This window comes from Alosa pseudoharengus, unplaced genomic scaffold, assembly GCF_046254945.1.
Source record: "Alosa pseudoharengus isolate Yale_2024_CS ecotype anadromous, Long Island Sound unplaced genomic scaffold, YU_APseudo_1.1 YU_APseudo_1.1_scf_19, whole genome shotgun sequence".
NCBI lineage: Eukaryota > Metazoa > Chordata > Actinopteri > Clupeiformes > Clupeidae > Alosa > Alosa pseudoharengus.
This window is the reverse complement of record NW_027468657.1, coordinates 36762529-36782896: the sequence shown is the minus strand read 5'-3', so window position 1 is coordinate 36782896 and position 20368 is coordinate 36762529. Positions and strand designations below refer to the sequence as shown.

Below are 20368 nucleotides of genomic sequence, written 5' to 3'. Positions count from 1 at the left end.
TGTATCCATAGCATCGCAGGAGTTGTCTTCAGTCCAAGAAGAGTAAGACTGAATCAGGCCTGGGGTGGGTAATCGGGAGAATTCCCGGTGGGCCGCTTCACTTTTGGGCCGGTCGAGGAAACAAATATTGACATTTGTCACGTTAGTCTATCTTTTCTTAAAGTAGGACACGTTCCGCATTCTGTGCATGACACCAATGCAATGCCTCTGCATGGGTAGCCGTGAGGGAGTTCTCCCCTCCCAAAAAGAGTTGGTTGGGTCCATATAGCCCGTCTTTTCCAAAAAGTTTTCTCAGATACGGATAGCCAAGCCGGCCCTACAGTAGACACAAGCGTCAGGAAGGATGGAGGGTAGAAAGAGGCCAGGAGAGACTGAGCAGCAGATCAACCAGTCGACCACTGAAAATGATGAGCCCGAAATTAGTGATGAGGAGGCCATGACTACAGGGACAAGTAGAGAGGATAAATTAAAGTTATTTAATGTAAGAAAGAGCAATTACCCTACATGATAAACCTATGCCTTGTTTGCTTAGAAGAGGGTGTAGTAAAGGAGTAGGCTAAATCACCAAACAACAATATAGCCTACCCATGCAAAAAACATGTAGCCTAAACATTAGTTCAATATGCCTCTTTGTGGAAGCATGGGATAGGCTACATTTCAAAGGCTTTCTTTCTTTCTTTCTTTCTTTCTTTCTGTTTTGGTAACTTGTGGAATAGTGGAATATTTTTTGTTAACTTCTCAGTTAAAGTGAATTATTATATAACCTTTACACATTTGTTGAACCATGGTACTAATAAAAACTACAGGATAGTAAGAGCTGAAATGTTGCTTAATTTATCCAATTTCCACCACTATGGAAAACGTGGGCCGGTCTTGGGCCTGAAAAGTGGCCCCACTCCGGCCCTGCTGCATCATCAACAACGTTGTTGGAACTACGGTGTTTGAACGTCAGAGGTAACGAATTGCGACACAGGTACTATGCTTTCTGGAAACAGGTGTAACAATGTCGTTGTCTGGTCGCAAGTTGCGTCGTACCACAGTGGTTGAGCAACGTCGTTGCTAACTTTTCTAGAAACGACCCCCAGGTTGGTACTTGGATGGGAGACCTCCTTGGGAAAACTAGGTTGCTGCTGGAAGTGGTGTTGGTGGGTGGTCAGTAGGTGGCACTCTTCCCTCTGGCCAAAAAGATCAATCCCAATGCCCCAGTGCAGTGACGGGGACACTGTACTGTAGGAGATGCCGTCCTTCGGATGAGACGTTAAACTGAGGTCCTGACTCACTGTGGTCATTAAAGATCCCATGGCACTTATCGCAAAGAGTAGGGGATTCCCCGATGTCCTGGCTAAATTTCCAACCTGGCTCATTCAATCTGGCCCCCTAATCATCCCCCACTGTAATTGGCTCATTCACTCCCTCACTCTCCACCTTAATCTAGTGTGTGGTGAGCGTTCTGGCGCACAATGGCTGCCGTGCATCACCCAGGTGGGTGCTACACATTGGTTGTGGTTAGTGAAGTCCCCCTTTCCATGTGAAGCGCTTTGAGTGTTGAGAAAAGCGCTATATAAATGTAACGTGTTGTTGTTGTTGGAAGATGCAATAAAAATTGCCTTTGCCAATCATTTTCGGTAAACAGCATGAAAGTAAACTATCAATAAAAGCTTGCTGTCATGGGTTTTCCCAGTACTAAATTTGAAGGCTGGAAAACAATATATATGTGGCCCACCAAGTCGATGTAAAATACGTATCATATTTGAAAGTTGCCGTTTATACTATAATCCGATCAGTCATTATCACTTCACATTCACACAATATTTGCTGATTCCCACTTTGTTCTGTTTTCTGATAAACCATCCGAAAGATACCACATGAAGCACCTGAGAACTTGGCGACAGTTTGGAAGACGGGATCCAGTGATAATCGAGTCATCCTGAACAAGGCCACTGTCCAAACCAAATATCCAATATTCAAATAACTACTCGCTAACAAATTGATAATAGTGAAATAATGTGAAATATACCCCCATAGTCCCCCATATTGCCAGGCGATTTCCTGAATTTGGCAACAATTTCGACTATTCATGGTTAATGGTGGGCCACCTAAATATTATCCAATTTACTTAAAAATTTACCAGGAATGTTTTTTTGCTCATTGGAACATAATAAGCATAGGGACAGATTAATTTGCATATGTCAAGGCGGATGATGCACCCTAGTAGACACTATACGATATACAAAAAAGTATCTCAAATAATAAACCTAGTTACCCAAACAGACAGGAGGGGGTTTGGTTTACAAGAATGAGAATAGGCCATACTGGTTTAAATAATAGCTTACACATTGTAAACAAACATCCATCTGGAAAATATGAGTTTTGTGGAGTGAGAGAGGATGTAGATCATGTTCTTTTACAGTGACAAAGAGAAAAGCTGAAGAGGGAAGTGAGTGCAGTTAAGAAAGCCTTTTTTTAGACACTTTATTAGGTGAGCCTAGATCAGGGAACATCACTAGTAGGGTGATTCTCCAACTATGGTACTTTTTCTGTCCTTGACATATATAAAAAAAAATAAAAAACATTTCCACGTTTTTATTTTTTTCACACTTACTACATATTTAGGGGAACCTATATATAAAAAAATCATTGTTCAATTATGTTGTTTTTTATAAAATAGAAGGCAGTTTTTATTATAGTTTCCACTGGATTTTTTGATTGTCGGTGCCGTTTAAGTAGTATACTATAGACCAGCGGTTCCCAAACTTTTCCCCCCGCGTACCACCGCCTACATTCCGACTCGGCTCACGTACCCCCACCATCCGACACATAAACACATATAAACGTAACGCATTCTATAATACCCCCCCGCGTTGACAATATTTGTCCGTTTCCCGGTTTTAGGTGTGTGCATTTGGTCAGTTAAAAACATCCACATACAATATCTTATAATAGGCCTACAACAACGCCTGACAAGGACGTACCCAGTAAACAAAATAAAGTCCTGGCGACGTCCCCTAAAGGTCCCCTGGCGAACGTCACCTCCTCGACATTGTGTATGGTTCCCTTTACGTCCCGCGGACCTCTGTTCGGGAGGTCTAAAAGACTTCCACAAGACTTTGAGAGGACGTCCTGTAATGGTCACCGCGACGTTATGCGCGCAACGTTTATATTTCCGCGATGGTAAAAAAAAAAACACATGTAGCGCGATTTAGTACGGTAGGCTATTACATCCTGTAAGTCTCAGCGTTGCTGGGAGAGAGGTAGACGGAACATGAATACGCATTAATGACTTGTTCTACAACTACACAATCAACTTTAGGCTACTCACCTCATATTTTCACGCATGTATGAAATCACGTCCTCCGAATGCATTACACTAATGATGAGTAGACTTGGATATTTATACCGGGCTAGGATGTCCTGCTTTCACATCTACGGTGTCATTTTCTTAATAAACTAATACGACATTTTAATGGGCATATCCCGTAGCATATTGTTCAAAACATCATCAGAGTAGGCCAAGTAGATAAATTGTTCAAACCATATTGTTTCAAATTATTAAAAACTAATAATAGCCCAAAATACTAAATGAATCGCAATGCATGCTGGGAAGCAAAACTCAACATGAAATAAGTACATGGAACATAGAATGCATTGACGTTATATCCACTCGTTTTCTTGGACCTTTGAGGGACAAAGAGGGACAGCCTATAAATGTAAGCCTATCTTCCTGGAACATTGCAGATAAAGAAAAATGTATAATTTTCTCTAGGCTGCTCTTTGTAGCCAACTTTAAGATGAAATAAATAGATTCCAGATGTTTCTATTCTATATCATTGTTTTATTAATAAACAGTAAGGCTCTGGTGAGGCAGAGAGCTTCTGCTCCCCGTCAGAAATCTCATCGGATACGTGCACTCTTTGCTGTTTCCACAAGGAGCTGCTGTAACATCGGGGACAGCTATGCGTGACACTTTGAAACGCGAGCATGCGTCAAATAAATTACAATGACATTTAAATTAAACAAGTCATGAAGAAGCAGTAGCCTATCCTTAAATTTTCTGCAATGTAGCATTAGAGCTAGATCGTTTTGCTTTACAAATTAAGTAGTCACTTCTGTTGCTAGACAACCCGAAACAAATGCTACGTGGTCTGTTTTTAACATTTCTCTAGTTTTATTGCATCGTATTCAGCTCCAAAAGTCAGTTCAGTCCCAATTCGGCCGTGTGTGTGTTTCTGAAAATAAAACAGATAATAAGTAGGCTACGTGACTACGTTAAATAAACCACTGTCTATTTAGAGCATGTTACATGAATCACGTAATGACAGTTATCTGAAGAAATGCGCATTGTAGGCTAAGCTAGAAGCTAAGAACAGCGACTTTGCTAACGTTACACCAAGCATCACATCAGCTAACATGAATTTGATAAAATCCCTTCCCTAGTTTGTAACGTTATACATTAACGTTAAACTCAAAATGTATGTGCTACATAATTCAGCATGTCACATGCTGAATTATGTAGCACATACATTTTGAGTTTAACGTTAACCCCTTCCCAGTTTATGAAGTTGTGCGTCTATGAGCAAAGTAGACATAGGCTACTTTGCTCATAGACGCACAACTTCATAAACTGTATGATATGTTGCCTTAGACTACGGTAGGCTAATGCAGCTACTGCTAGAGAGACTAGATAGATAGCATCCCCAGACGTGTAACGTAAAGTCGTGCATGGATGTGATTTCTTCGTCCTGCAGGCGGTAGCCAGAGTGCTCTCAACTCCGCTGCCATGTGTGAATAAACAAACGTCCCCCCCATGTCCCCGATATAACGTTATTGTCGGGTCCTTAGGAGGTATTTGAAATGACCAAATGCAAATGTCATCCGAGGGACCTGACGGTGACGTCCCCAGAAAGTCCTGCACCGGACGTCACGCAATATCCAAACGATAACTTGCTCCGGACGTCAATTGACATCGTGCCAATCATGTGTTGTGAACTCGCTACTGGAGCACACTGGTGTCGTAAAGCCTTGTGCACGCATATTTCTGCCGAATAGGATGCCCGATGAGTACCCAAAAAGTGTTGCAATATGACTGCCGAGTGGAGGGACTTGCCTAAAAGGACTTTGGAGCAGTCAAACTCAGCTAGCTAGACACAATTGTTCTTGTATAGCTGTCTATGCACACTTTTTCATTTCGCTTGATATTTTATTAAACTGTGAGTGTGTGAACAGAAAGTATTAAGACATTCTTACCTTTTTTTATTTTCCAGGGACCGAACTGAAGAGGGATCGATCCACCATTTTGGAGACAACCGGAGGCAACATTGATAACCCTGACTCAGTTGCGACAGCAGAACCAGCATCTCTACGGCTTAAGGACAACTTCAGCTTGATAGAAAACTTGCAACACTTAATTGACATATGAACTGATGTTGGATTGGCACCACTTAGCCTACTTGCTGATCGAATAATTTGGTGAATACAATAATAATTGAATTATAATTAAGCTGGTGTTGTAATGTAGAATTATTTTCTCATGCTATGATTTCATACAACATTTGGGTTTTATGGAATTATTTGTTTTCTTATTGGACAGGAGACAGCTATTCCCAAAATAATCTGGTGTTTTAAGGTTAATTAGTCGGCGGCAGAATTAATGTATTGAATCAACACAGCATTTGTGATCGCAGGGTTGTTACCTTCGCCACTCGGCCTCAGAACCTCGAGGTTACAGCCAAACAAAACACCTGTGATTATATCATTACCCAACACTCCTACTCACACAATTTCAAATTGCTTAACCTCTTTTCAGCCTTGGTAACTGAATACTAAAATTAAACTTAGGTTGATTGTCAGTTATCAGTCTTATCCTGTGGGTCATGTGCACTGCTGGTATTTTCTTATAACTTAATATAAAGCATAGTTTGGATTGGATTCTGATTAGCAGTCAGTGGTTTAGCTACTCTCCACCTCAGCCTCTCCAAGGTCTTTATGCTCTCTCCAGGTTGACCAATGCCTACCCTGCAACGTGGTTTGTTTGTACACATCACTTGAATTCATGAAACACATGAATTTTACTTCAAATGTTAATAGAAAGAATTGTCAGTGTGATTTATTAATGTGTTCCCTACATGCATTTAAAATAAATCATTCATCAATTCAGTATCTGAATATATTTGATTGCTATTTTTCAACTGGGTCAGAGTTTGTGGAAATTAGAAAATTGTAGTTCTGGATGGCAAACATTAATCTCAGTTTAGCATTATTTTTGTGGGGATGAGTCATCAGGTAGTAAATAAACAGTACAAACCAGTGGTCCATTTTTCTGGCTGGAAGATAGTTTGACTTAAAAAATAAATAAATAAATAATATATCTGATTATTATTGCATTTGATATAACCTCAGCTAAAAATTGGTGTTGGGAAACGGCAACATTGCTAAATGACCATAGGGCCACGTTATGGCCACGTTGCTCAAGTCACCAAATGGCAACGTTACCAAATGACCATAGCGCCACGTTGCGGCCACGTTATTTAGACCACTAAATGGCAACTTTGCCAAATGACCATAGGGCCACGTTATGGCCACGTTGCTCAAGTCACCAAATGGCAACGTTACCAAATGACCAAAGCGCCACGTTGCGGCCACGTTATTTACACTACCAAATGGCAACGTTGCCAAATGATCATAGGGCCACGTTATGGCCACGTTGCTCAAGTCACCAAATGGCAACGTTACCAAATGACCATAGGGCCACGTTGCGGCCACGTTATTTACACCACCAAATGGCAACGTTACCAAATTACCATAGGGCCACGTTATGGCCACGTTGCTCAAGTCACCAAATGGCAACGTTACCAAATGACCATAGGGCCACGTTATGGCCACGTTATTTACACCACCAAACGGCAACATTACCAAATGACCTTAGCGCCACGTTGTGGCAACGTTGCTCAAGTCACCAAATGGCCACTTCATAGTGGCAACGTTGTGGCCACGTTGCAGGAAGGTTGCCAGAATGTTAGTTGGCCGTGACCAACTGGCAACTTATAGGCAACGTGGCTGTTTAGTTGTGTGTTAGCTGGGAATAAGGTCACCGGAACGTCCGCTAGAGAACATGACGTTCGGGACCAATCGGGGACGTCGTGAATGTCGGCATAAGGTCCGGGGGACATCCCGTGTTTGTCGGGTATTCGTTTGGACAACATACAGTACAGCCTAGAAAGGCTAAACTTAGGCTACCTTTAGTTTGTTAAATGTAAAGCCTAGCTTAATGTTACCTTTCTTGCCCATCTGAAATAACTCCTAGCTTTGCTCCTTCCTTTCTGTTTTTGTTGTTTTCAAAAACCTGTTATATCCGCGAAACTTCCCCCCCACAGACCACGGACCATCCAACGCATTCAAAAGTAACGCATTCTATTAGCTATTCCAGGCGTCATGTTTAATAAGCTGCCCTTTTTTTGATGAACACATACAGAGTTTATAAATGATATCCTTTAATTTCATGTTTCCATATCATTATGACCTGATTCGAAATTGTGTATTTATTCATGAATTAATCACAAAAGATTTAAAATGTTAATTTTACACCTGTCCGCCATAGCCCTTTTCATCTCGCGTACCCCCTAGAAGCAGCTCGCGTACCACCGGGGGTACACGTAGGGAATCCCTGCTATAGACTATACTACTCAAACGGCACCGAAAATCAAAATATCCAGTGGAAACTAGATGGCAGAAGTGTGTAGGCCAATCTGCCCAGCAGCTTTTTCTACTTTGTCACCTACAGAGTTTGACAGGTACGATCTTTCAAAACGCCATGTTATTTCCCATAGACAATCCACGCCCGGAAGTTGGATGGATACGAAAGTTAGGAGGCGGGATATATTCTGGAGAGGTCTATAGTTGGAGAATCACCCAGTAGCATTTATCAAAGAAACACAACTATAGGATTTAGTTCCGTCAGTCCAGTAGATGGCGGTAATACACGTTGCTTGTAAACCGCATAAAACCTGACAGAGGAAGAAGAAGAAGAACAAGAGAGTTAACAAGATCAACAACAACTACTCGCAAATGAAACAGGTGTGGCATTCTATGACTTTCGTCAGTGACCTAAAATGATTCATTTGTAGGCTAGGCCTAGAGTCTGTCGGATCATTCAGTTTCCATGTACAAAATCGTTAAAAACGTAGGTTAATTTGAGCTAGGCGACTAAGCTAAGTGCAACGAAGGCGACGTTAGTCCACCATGGAATAGGATAACAAACGTGAAATGAAGTCTGAATGGATATTTAGCTGATTTTTGAATGCAGCGTAGACTAGCCTAGCTATTAAGTGCTGGCAGCAAACCCACCATCGAGCCGGGCCGAGCTAAGGAGATGTTCGAGACCTTGCGCCCCAACAAACAAAATAACGTAGCCTACCCTTAGGTCCAGAATATCGGTATTACAATAATTACATCGGTTGCACTGGTTCCCATAACTTTTTCATGTCGGGGCACCTAACGTTTTTCAAAGCACCGCTGTCGGCGTCAGAGCTAACAGAAACAGTATAGGGACTTCACAGAAAAACATTTCTGTCCGGTGGCATGCTTTTATCAACACGTTAATGTCTGAAGAAAGAAAACTCAGAAATAAAAATAATTTTGCAGATATCACTGTTGTGGCTAAGTAGCCTAAGATGTGTGGCATATCCATCCACTCTGAAGTGCGTATATGCTCGCTTTGATACCCTGACATAGTACATCCAGAGTACATCTCTATTTGCTGTCCATCTCAGCTGTTAATTGCACTCAGCACCATAATGGGTCATTCCACGCCAACTCAGCCACCCATGTACATGACACCTCTCAGATTTTGGTGAAAATATGCCTTATGTTACCAAACAAAGGAATCTGAAGTTTCAGGTCAGTATCTCAAACGGTTTGCCCGTGGCCCGTTGACGCATTGGAATTTCACAATTCATCTGTTCCCATTTTTGGAAGCCCATAACGTCTGTTCTAATAGTGGTAGAAGGCTGGAAACTGGTGTGGTAGTTCACTGTAGCCTGTAGCCTACTACCGAATTCTGCTGAATCAACATTCCTTACTGTTTGGGTGAGAGGTGGGTCACCAAAGTCCTAAAAAATGTTGACTGCATGTGTGATTTTTCACTTTTTGGGTGGCCCTAGCACCACAATTAATGATCATATTTATTCTAAACAGGATTATTTGTTATATATGGGAACCTTGCTCTTTCCTAAATGAATTTGAAGGGTATGGTACCACTGGTGGGGGTTTTATGGGGGTCCAAAAACCCTCTCTGGCAGAGGTGACACTTTTGGAACCCCATATTCGGACCCCCAAATGACCATGTGGGCACTTGATGATCCTAATGGGTTTTATACCAGATAAAGATACGTATTTGTTCTTTCTTTTAATGAAATAAAATCTTTGACTATGAAGCTCCATAATATTAATTTTATTCTTAGGGGTGTCACGATTCTCTAAATCCTCGATTCGATGTCATTTTCGATTTTAAAGTCACGATTCGATTCGATTTTCGATCTTTCTAAAATATTACTATTAATGCATTCCTTATATGTTATTTACTCTTTTTGGCCTTTTCTGTTTCGGGGGGCTTTTATTTTGAAACCGCTTTGAAACCGTTCCAACCGCGAGGTTGTAATGTAAACAGAACTAACATTAGGCTAAAACAGACGTGAACATATGAAATGAAACAACACAGAATGTTAATTTGATTGTTTCAGCACACTCCAAGGAGACCCAAGGTTAGTGTTCATGGAATATGTACTTATCAATGTGTATTTTAAGCCTTAAAGTAACTTTGGACTATAATTAGATCATCTTTTCACTTGCTAAATTGAGTAGGCTAAGTTAATTTTAATTGACGTGAATGAACAAATACTTCCACAGCGGTGATTTCAAAGTAGCAAGTTGATGTGTAGGCCTATATTTTAACTGGCTGTAGCCTAAAATTAGAGGAGTGACGCTGCAGTTCAGCAGGTGCATGTGTTTGTGCTTCTTGGCATACGTGACATTGGGGGTGTGGCTGCATCGTCGATTCTACTTTTAAGTTCGAAGTTCGAGATTGAGATGTTATTCGATCGATTTTGAAATAAAATCGAAATCGTGACACCCTTATTTATTCTTCATAATGCATTATTTTGGACATTGTAGTGCTGCCGCGATTAGTCGACTTAGTCGACCTAATCGACCATGAAAATTAGTCGACGGCAATTTTTTTAGTCGAAGAGTCGTTTTACTATTGACCGCCTATTTATTTTTGGTCTCACACGGCTGTAATGTTATATTAACTCTATGTTATTAACTCTTGAAAAGTACAATGACTGTCTTTGGATGTTAAACAGGCTACTAAGACTTTGGCATGTTTTAAACCCCACTATGCACGCAAGTGTTAACGCCAGCAGCAAAGCTGCGTGCCATGCCTACTTTCAGCGCAATTAATTATTAGTCAGAGCTAAGTGGGGGGAGCTAAGCTAGTAGGTTACGCTAGTCAAGACTCTGACTAATATAGTAGGCTAGCCTATTGTGGAAATTGAAATAAATGAAGTGAAGTGTCTCACGTTGACAACGCAACGGCGTGTCATTACTGTAATTCATTCATACAAAAAAACGTTAAACCGAACATGCCGCCGACCGTGATATCAACAATGAAGGTGCGCGTCATTTCGCATGGTCAATAAGTCACGACGCATATTTTTTTAGCGTTCAAGCCAACTGATAAAGTGAAGTAACCTATGTGGTAAGACGCGCAAAGTGCCTGTAGCCTACTTGTTTTGAACATGCTGATGTTAGGCTCATTTGCAAAGTCCTCAACTCCTGTCGCCTTTCAAAGTCCAGTGTTTCTCAAACTATGGGCCGCGCGGACCAGCACCGACCTTAACGTGGACATTGCTGGTCCGGAGCCGCGGAGTGAAAGTATTCCCGGGGCTTCGTCTGATAATTTGCTGCGCAATTGATCAAGGAACCGCGGACCGACAGAAAAAGAAAACAAACTTTTCTGCAATCAGTATGAATTACTTGCTAATTTGGTGTCATCAAACATAGAGGCATACAATTAAATGGTGGTATGAGCGTTCATTCAATGCGCGAGAGAAACTGAAACCACTTGATAACGTTGGTAGCAAATCTCCAATTCAACCTATTGGAAAGCTATTTATTTTTGAAACTACATTTAATAGAACAATGTGGATTTATGCAACTTCCATAAAAACAGAGCACAGACTATAATATACTATCTAGAGTATTGTATAGTCAAATTTGAATAACGTGGCCAAAAGCTTGTGGCATAATTAAATATGTAAATATTCTTTCCATTTGCCTACCAGTATATGATGCTTGCATGAGGGAAACATCCCAAAACGATGACACCCATATAATTGCTGTTGTTTTGAGAAGTATTTATCATGCAACCATGCAAAAGCAATGGAACTATTCTAATTATATTTTACATTAGTAAAGCAGTCCTCTGATGTGCATGTTTTCAAACTTTTTGTGAACAATGTTAGCACTTTAAACACTGGCTGCTTTGAAGTGCATGTATAACAATATAGCATAACAATAATAATTGTGATGTGATATAATGATAATTTGATGGGGGTGGGTTCATGTAGGTGGGCCCTATGACCCCAAAGTATGCCATGACCGGGCCTCAGGTCAAAGAAGTTGTCTATGTCGATGGCAACACTGGCATACAAATAAAGTCTATCAAAGGTCTGACATTACTGTAGATCTGAAGGTAGCATTTTAAATGGGTGTTTTTTTTAAATACATAATGTTTTTGAACAGTTTACTTACAGTAATACAGCTTCTAACAAAAGTAGGGTGATATATATTTTACGTTTTCCATTTAGTTGAGTTCAAAATAAAACGTACACAACAAAATAACAAACACTTGATTTAAAAAAAAATAGTCGTTTAGATTAGTCGACTAATCGAAAAATTAGTCGAAAGATTAGTCGTTAGAAAATTAGTCGTTAGTGGCAGCACTAGGACATTGTTTCCAGAAGTCTGGAATGTAGATCAGGGAGAATTTAGTGATGATAAAGCATGAACATAGTGGAAATAACTTAGTATTATGCTCAGTAATGGCAATCAATTAAATACTGAGACTGTCACGGATTAACCTCTTATCCCCCATAACAAGAATGTTACATAGTGTAAGAACACTACAAATAGAAGGGAGTTTTTCAACAGTAAGTAGTTTTCCCAAACAGTAAGGAATGTTAATGTGTAGATCCAAAGTTACGTTTTGCTCAACACACTTTTGTCCTCTGCCTTCGAGTGGCTCCTGTGATCTTCGGTACGTTAAGATGGCAAACTTAGATTTTTGCTACCCCAGAGCTAACTTGCAATGCAACTTGCCATAGGTAGTTAGTTTCAATTAACATCCGGATCTCCTTACATGGGTAAAGATGGCAGCTTTGGTTCTTTTTTGTAGGCGAACTTCAGAGGTCTATGGCCGGCGGATGAATAAGGCGAATGACCCAGCTACTCTACTCCTCTTAGCCATCCTGGCTGTCTCTTGCTGCTCCAGCTGCCAGTCTATTTTTTGAAACTGCCCCTTGGTTGAATCCTAATTTCTAATCACTGGTCTCCTACATTTGTTTTGTTAGGGCCCGCAAGTTATTTCTGGAAGAGTCATCATAATTTGTCTCCGTACGTTCTGCCTTACTTTGCCTTTGTCGACGTGGTTGCCATGGGTGAAAACTCATGAAATTTGACATGCTCCCAACAGGTGTCATGTGATTGTTCGATCCCAAGCCCCGCCCCTTTTTACTATGTCACCAGGGTAGCCGCGGGGTCTTAAAAGTCATGTTCCTAGATTAAGGCCTTAAAAAGTCTTAAATTCCGTTTCCCAAGTCTTAATTTTTTCAACGAAGGTCTTAAATTTAATTATACTAGCCTATTTTTTCATAGTCAACCAGACTACAACACAAGGTGAAATGGGCGGAAAAAACAACAATGTGAAAATTCTATACAACAGGGTTGTATAGGGGGTGTGGCGGTGCGTCTTTTTTCCTCACACACACATATGCGGCGCTGTCGTGCCAGAAAAAGCGAGACATGGCTGCTAGTCTTTTGTTTGCTGTGCCTCGTATTCAAGGATTAAAGTTCTCCGTCGTAGGACGGATTTCCGTCAATTTGATTTTAGAAATGTCATATTTGAGATCGATGCAGGTCCGATGAGAAAAAAAAATAGGGGGGGGGGGACTATCACCTTTGCTTTTCCTTTTTTAAGGCAACTACAAATATTAGGTCCGATGAATTAATGTGTGTGATGGTAAATGTTTAAAGACCTAATAGTGTTCTTGAGAACTTTCTGTGTCTCAATCAGTGACCGCTCAAGAAGATAGCCTACGTCAGCTATGAGTTTCGCTTTGTTTATGTTGTAGCTACACACTTGTCTCGGGCGTTTGCTTAAAAAAAAAAGAACACGTATGGAGGACTATAACGGTCTAAAAGTTGGATTATAGTGACACATTAGAGACAGCTGATGAGGTTGGCCAATCCGTTTAACTTTTTTGGATATGATATTGTGAGCTCTATGTGCGAATTCGGAGAAGAAGCGTAGGCTGTGTTCTTTCCGTGCATCAATGTAGACAATTTCTTACTATCGCGAACTCTTGTCAGGGGAGGTCATTCATTTTGGGTGTCACCAGAGAATGTCTTAATAAGGGGAGAACCGCCACTCTCGGGAAACTTCCGGTTTCTGAACTGGTTGCAGTTCCTGTTCTGGTTCCACATGAGGGCGCTCACGAATGAGTGCAGAATGAATGGAGGTCTATGGAGCTGTACCCCTCAAATCCACTTTTCTCAGGATATAATTTTTTGGCCAGAAATTGGAATGTTGCATGCGAAAGAGGGGGCAGAGAAAATCTACACCGCTGAGTATTATATTTTTTGAGTCACTTATTTGTTCTAAAAAGCCTTTCAAATGCGTCAATGACGTCATTCATTAGCAGCAAGCTAGTGAGTTGTGGGCAACAACGACCCAACCTGTAAGAAATCGAAAGGACGTAAGTACTCGTTCATTCAACTTTTGACCTATAATCCATATTGATCGATCTTGCAGAAACCACAATCCAATCTTCGATTTGTCAACGACAACCAGGTGAAAGAGACACATTTAGCCGTCTAGCTCCATAGACCCCCATTGTTTTTGCACTTATTCGTGATCGCCCCTAGCGGAACTGCAGCAGATTGCAGGTACAATGGAGTTAATAGGGAGTAATCCGGCTCTCCGTAAACGGGCTCTGGTGTCACCTATGACTTGAACAGATAGCCTGCTATGCCACCCGATGTAGGCTACTATTATTGTTAGCCTACAGTTTTTAATCAATGCAACTAACATTATGTGTAAAGCAACGCAATATAAACCGTAGCCTATGCAATTTATTATCCCGTCTGTTATGACACGTACAACAATGTTTTTCACAATTTGCGACGAAAGGTTTTGACTGAGCGTGTTAGCATAAAAAAAAATAATAATATTACTGTCATCATCGCGAACTGTTGAGTGACGGCTCCCACACACAGCTGCGTTCATCAACGCATGCCAGTGGGTGTTCCCGACGGTAGCTATGCAAATGACTTGAAGTAAAACCGTAATGTGATTGGTTGGTGCCGTCCGTAGATTGGCTTGATTGGCCAGTGCCGTTTGTCAGTGCAGCAACAGCTGAACTCCTCAACGCGAGCGGCGGGAGAAACGCGACGCGACGGACCCACAATTCAGTTTGGCAACGGATCACGTGAGCCCATTTAAAGTGAATGGGATGCGTCTCCAGCAACGCGATGCACGCAGCTGTGTGTGGGAGCCGTGACGGTACCGATCCACTTGCACGACCCGACATACGCATGGTGTCGCGCTACCTCCCCTCGTTCAGTCGTGTGTGGGCGTTTCGTTTAAAATGTCAGTTACCAGCTCATACTCAGTTCGTTTTAACGTATCTTAAGTGTTTTTCCACAAATGGACCACAATTTTAGGCATGTACTTAACAGTATACAACACATTAATAGCCTAAACAAACTATGCAAGCCATTTCGAAATCTTGTTTTATTTAAACTACTCAATGCAATCTCAAATCCTCACCAGAAACACCAACAGTCAATATATTCATCCAAATCCTAGTTTCGTTTGTTTTATGGACTACTAGGTGGTCGTGGAAGAGATCGTTAAAACATTATTTGTCTTGTAAGCGGAACCAAAGTTTCACAGGCACCGTTCTGGTAGAACAAAGGACCTACAAACTCGTCCTTTCATTGGAGAGTCGCCTCGCGTTCAACGGATTCATTTGCATAAAGCTGGGCATCGGCCAGCTTTTTGACGCGCGACATTATTTCAAATGCAGCGCTGCCTTCCCGGAATGCTTTGCGGGCACGTTAAAGTCGCTTGACGTCACCCATAGGACTAGAGTGGAATGCGACACGACAAAAAGAAGTGTCGTGCAAGTGGATCGGTACCGTGAGGGGTAGCCTATTTTGCTTAGGCCTCACTTTTAACGACAGTAGGTTGTGAGTGTATGTTGACAAAAAAATAACCATACAATTAAGATAGTCAACTTAAAACTTTGCTATAAAATATTGTTAATTTATAGAACAAAACCATAACCAGTAGGCCTACCAGAACCTCGCATATTAGCGTCATGATTTGTGTGCGTCTATTTGGCAAGGCCACTAGCTGTCATGGATGCGTTGTTGCTAAAGGAAGGCAAGGCAGGTGTCAAAAGTTAAAAAATAAATGGAGATGGGCAGCTGTTGGAAACGGGGGAGAACTAACAAGCCATGGTGTAAAGAAATTTAAGTGCCAGGGGTTTGCTTTTGCGCGGTTCGCTGCAAGAAAATTGTTTATGGATGCAATAGGAAAACGTTTTAGCACGCCACCAATCAGAAGACCACCAAAAGGTTAACGTTCGTGCACTTTAGGACATCTTCCCTACCTGGTGCAACTAGCCACCATGACAGAGGTAGGCTACGTTTATCTATGGCTGACCGTTTTTACGTTTAGAAAGTAGGCTACGCATGTTCTTTCATAGCGCAACACGACCTGTCCCTCACCATATCGCAACCTCTTGTCAACCTTATACAATCTGTTGCTGAAGACAAAAGCACCATCTCCAGATTGTCGTTATCAAATGCGCAGACCTCCTGCATGAGCACACACAGACTGAGAGACTGCTCATTGGAAAACTGAGTTGTCTGTAAAACTCAAAATGACCATGTTTTCATTAAATGCGGATGAGGCAACAAATGGAAATATGAACAATATCTAGAATGTTCTGATTCGTTACTTTGATGAGGAAATGGGAAGTCTTGCAAACTTGATTTTATAGATTTTACTTGGTGTTGAATTGCATATTAACAAGAAAAAAATCTCCCCTTTAAACACTTGGCCTGAAGTAATTAAATAACAGTGTGTTAAAGCCTTTCTACAATATTGCTGCAGTAGAAAAGAACAGCAATGGCTAATCAACAATGGTCAGGGATGGTACTAAAATATATTTTTGTTCATCAGGAAAACTCAATCTCAATCAAGAATACTCAATTCGCCTTATTCACATGGCGGGCTTTGGCGGCTAAAACGAGGCTACAGGGTACACAAACCATAGGATTGTTATGTTCTATGCATTCACCTGTAGGTGGCATTAATTATATAGTAAGTGTACCCTGTAGCCTCGTTTTGGTTTAAACAATGGCCGCCGTGTGAATAAGGCGAATACTCTCTTTACTTTGCTGTTTGCATCTTTTTGTACATTAAAAACCAATAGGTCGCGACCGCAAAAGGGGTGCTATCTCTATAGGTAGATATGAACAACGTATGACTTATGGCCTGAAAAAAGTTCAGTCAAACGATTTTTTTTCACTTTAATCCCTGCGTATTTTGAACCATTTTTTAATGAAACGTTGAATATTGTGAAACTCTATTCAGTGATTCTGTGGTAACACATTAATAAGTTAATATGAAGTTGATTTGCTCACTTGCATCTCTCAAGTTTGTGTTGCTAACCTACCTAGGCTATGGGATTTAGGTCATTTCACTATTGGGTTTAATGTTATTTAGAAATAGGCTACAACCTTGTCAGATTTTTACATCTTGAGACAGCTCCTTGCTAACTAATCCTGCTAGCTCAGGTCATGTCTGTCATTCGTGTAGTGCTCACTAACTTATCTCTTCTATGATCCCAGAAAGATTTAATAAAATAAACCTCTTGGAAATATATAGCACATGAGTAGTCGCTATACGATTTTTGAGAAAGTAGTAATGAAGTGCTGAAAGTGCTGAATGTATGCATTTCAGCACTGAAATCAACAGTGGCCACTACGCACACAAAAATGGCAATACAGTTTGCAAGAGTTTGTGGGTGTCACCGCCGAGGAAATTTCTTAAATGCTGTTAAGTAAAGGCACAATTTCTAGGCACTTTCAGTCACAGAATAGGGCCTGCACTATGCACCATGCATGATCCGTCACTTGACTCCTGAACACTCCCATTATCAAGATATGCATGAAAACGATGTAACTCACAAGGGAAATTCACATGGCCATATGTTACCCACAAACTAGAAGATAAACACTTTGCTTTGTTTTTATAAACAGAAATGACATTTTGTGTGGACATCTCGCTGTTAAAAGATTTTCAGCTAAAAGCGCATTAGCCGACAGTAAGTGGAGGCAGTGGTTACTGTGCCATATCGCACACACTGGTGTATCAGGTGTGTATGGTGTCATATTTTGTAAAGGTCTGTCAGGGATATTCTGGCTTTCACGAATGGTGTGCCTTCTCACAAAAGTATAGTCACTGTGTGCTCAACTAGCTAGCTAGATGTAGCTTTCTCCTTCACCAACCTGTGATCCTATGAGGCAGTCAAGTCAGTTCACTCTCAGGTCCTTCTCATCTGCTGGTACAGTCTTCCACTGCTATTGCAGTGATCCTCATTGCCTTAATCTTTTCCTTTTCAGAATATTCTTTCTGTCCATAATCATAAGCCTACCATCATATCATCAGAAGCCAACAATCATAAAAGACCTGTGCACGCTCTCTCTCCCTTGCCCATGAAGCTGTCTGTGTGCGTGTTGTAGGCTAGATTTACGGGAGTTCTTTCTATCTGCTTCACTTTGGCGACCTTATCACTTCAATATATTATTGACATTATATAGAGAGTGTTTAGCTGTGTCACAAAACAATAGGCCTTGTCAGACTACTTTTAAAAGTGCCTACACTTTAAACATTCGGGCTGGAGCCCCGACAAAATGCGTAGCTCTCATTGGTAGTTAGGATATGGAGCAGGAGATTGACAAATTATGACAGATGCTGCAGTTAGCAACAATTGCGATGTTTGATTTTAAATTAATGTAAATTTAGCCAGGACTGTAAGCTGGCACACGTGGGTGCTCAATATTGTCCGTGGGTGCTCGAGCCCCGGAGTGGTGCCTATGATTCGTGTCATCCCTCACAGTGTCTTTTAATTGTGCCTATAGTGCTCCACAAGCAAAGCGGAGAAGCTGCTTTTATCCATTATGCCGTATACGAGAGCTATTAGTTAACTCACTTTTATCTTGTAGCCTATTTCACATTATTTTACATTCTACTGCTGCTACCTGCTATTCACAGGTAATTGTTCAGTGTTCATTGTGATTTTAGTTTTCATTCAGACTTATGTGTACATTTATTTATTTGAGTGTTTTTCATGTGTAGCACCCCTCTACTCTACTTAATAATAAATTGTACTTTAAAGTAAAAGGAGGTGCTTCTATGGGTTACTGTTAAGTTTAGGCCAGTTCTAGGTTCAGCATTAAGGGGGGAGTAAATTGACAAGGACACCAGTATGTAAAATGTTATAAATAAATAAATAATGCAGGTTTATTAAATGCAAGAATATCTTTTCTCTAAGAGAAAAGAAGAGAAAATATTAGTAAATAGAAAATAAATAGTAAATAAATACAAAACCCTATAAAATAATAAAAGAGCTCTTAAAAATTCAAAGTATCAAATCAATAGTAAAAAACTCAAATGTCCAAAAGAAAAGAAATACCCGGGTAAGGTGGTGTGAGTGTACAATGTGTCCAGGGAACAGATCCAAGGGGTCGAGTTCAAGGGGTTGGTTCTCCAGTGTGAAAGATCAGTTCAAGGGGTTGGTTCTCCAGTGTGAAAGATCAGTTCAAGGGGTTGGTTATCCAGTGTGAGAACGTAGAACAGTTCAATCGATCCAAGGGGACTGACTCGCCATCCAGTGTTCCAGTATACATAAAAAACCAATCGGAGTTCGAGATTTAAAACAACACAGGTCTTCAACAATCCGTAGAAAAATAGATATTAGGAAAGGTAAGATGATTCAATATGATAGATAGATTTAGAAAAAGTTAGATTAGAGTTAGATAAAGTTAGTATTCATTTTCTTAAGAGGATTATCAGTAACGTCTAATCAATTTCATTCAAGTGGAGTCTCGAGAGTGAAAAAACAAACCCGTCACCTAGGAGATGACTATAACACAATAAAAGTATTTTAGAATACGCACTTTCAAGCAGACCAAAAAAGAAATACATATAATTATGTAAACTCAGCTTCTTGCTATTTATTCATATTAGGGCTGTCAAAATAACTGATTAATTTCGATTAATTAATTTGAGAAAAAATAACTGATTAAAAAAATTAGTGCAGATTAATCAATTCCGTATGACCTTTGACCGGAGCCGTTCTATTCAGTAGAAATTAGACTGTAAAATGAAGGAGAGAGAAGAAAACGTGCTGCCTGGATCATTGATTGGAACATTTACTTTTAAAAAATGGCCTGATGGTGTTGATAAAAATAAAGTGTTGAAAATAAAGTCCTCTGCAATGTCTGCCGCAAGGAATTTGCATATCACCGGAGTTCATCAACTCATAGTCACACATCAATGCAAAGATATAAGTGTTGACATTGTAAAAAGTGTTAATGTATTTTCATTGGTCATATGAAAAGTTTGAAAATCTGTGGCCTGAAATGCCTTGTATGTGAAAAAAAAAAAAAACTTCCCGAAGCACTGCTGAATTTATTTCCTCAGCATATTAGTCATATCATAGATTATTATGGTCATTATTTGAACAGTGAAAATAATAATAAAAGTTTAAAATAATAATAAAACTTTAATGCCACTAATGTGGATTATTCAATGATTCATATGAATTTAAATATTTAAAATACTTTCACAGCAAAAATGATATATGCGATTAATTTAGATTAATTAATCACAGAGTATGTAATTAATTAGATTAATTTTTTTAATCGATTGACAGTCCTAATTCATATTTATTCTATTTATTCTTATTTATATATTAAAATATTTATTGAACTCAAACTGTTCTAAAACTAAAGTTATGGT

The 20368-nt window shown here is 40.2% G+C and overlaps 1 protein-coding gene across 1 annotated transcript in view; it reads left to right on the top strand.

Moving 5' to 3' along the window:
- Positions 1 to 8085: 8085 nt before the first annotated feature.
- Positions 8086 to 20368, top strand: part of zbtb49 (zinc finger and BTB domain containing 49) — a 35526-nt gene continuing 23243 nt past the window's right edge. The window contains exons 1-2 of the mRNA XM_076292645.1: positions 8086 to 8892; positions 12449 to 18619. The gene's annotated coding sequence lies outside the window, so the exon portion shown is untranslated. The remainder of the gene's footprint in view (positions 8893 to 12448; positions 18620 to 20368) is intronic.